A 300-nucleotide genomic window follows, 5' to 3' on the forward strand; every position below is an offset into this window, starting at 1 on the left:
ACTAAGTATACTAAGTATATTTATATTTTTATATTATTGTTATACATCTTAAATACATAGAATAAAAGACGAATAAGCACAAAAATTAGATACGATATATTTAAAATATGTAACAGTTAACAAAAAATATTTAGATGCACCTAAAATATATTACATATATTTTGATGTACATATTTAAGGTGTTGTGCACTCAAAATAAAATTAAAATATTTGAAATATGTTATGATCGGATTTGATTTAATTTTTTAATTTCATCTAATTTTATTTAAATTTTAAAATTACAAAATATTTTACTTAAAA

This window comes from Arachis ipaensis, chromosome B02 (genome assembly GCF_000816755.2).
Source record: "Arachis ipaensis cultivar K30076 chromosome B02, Araip1.1, whole genome shotgun sequence".
Lineage (NCBI taxonomy): Eukaryota > Viridiplantae > Streptophyta > Magnoliopsida > Fabales > Fabaceae > Arachis > Arachis ipaensis.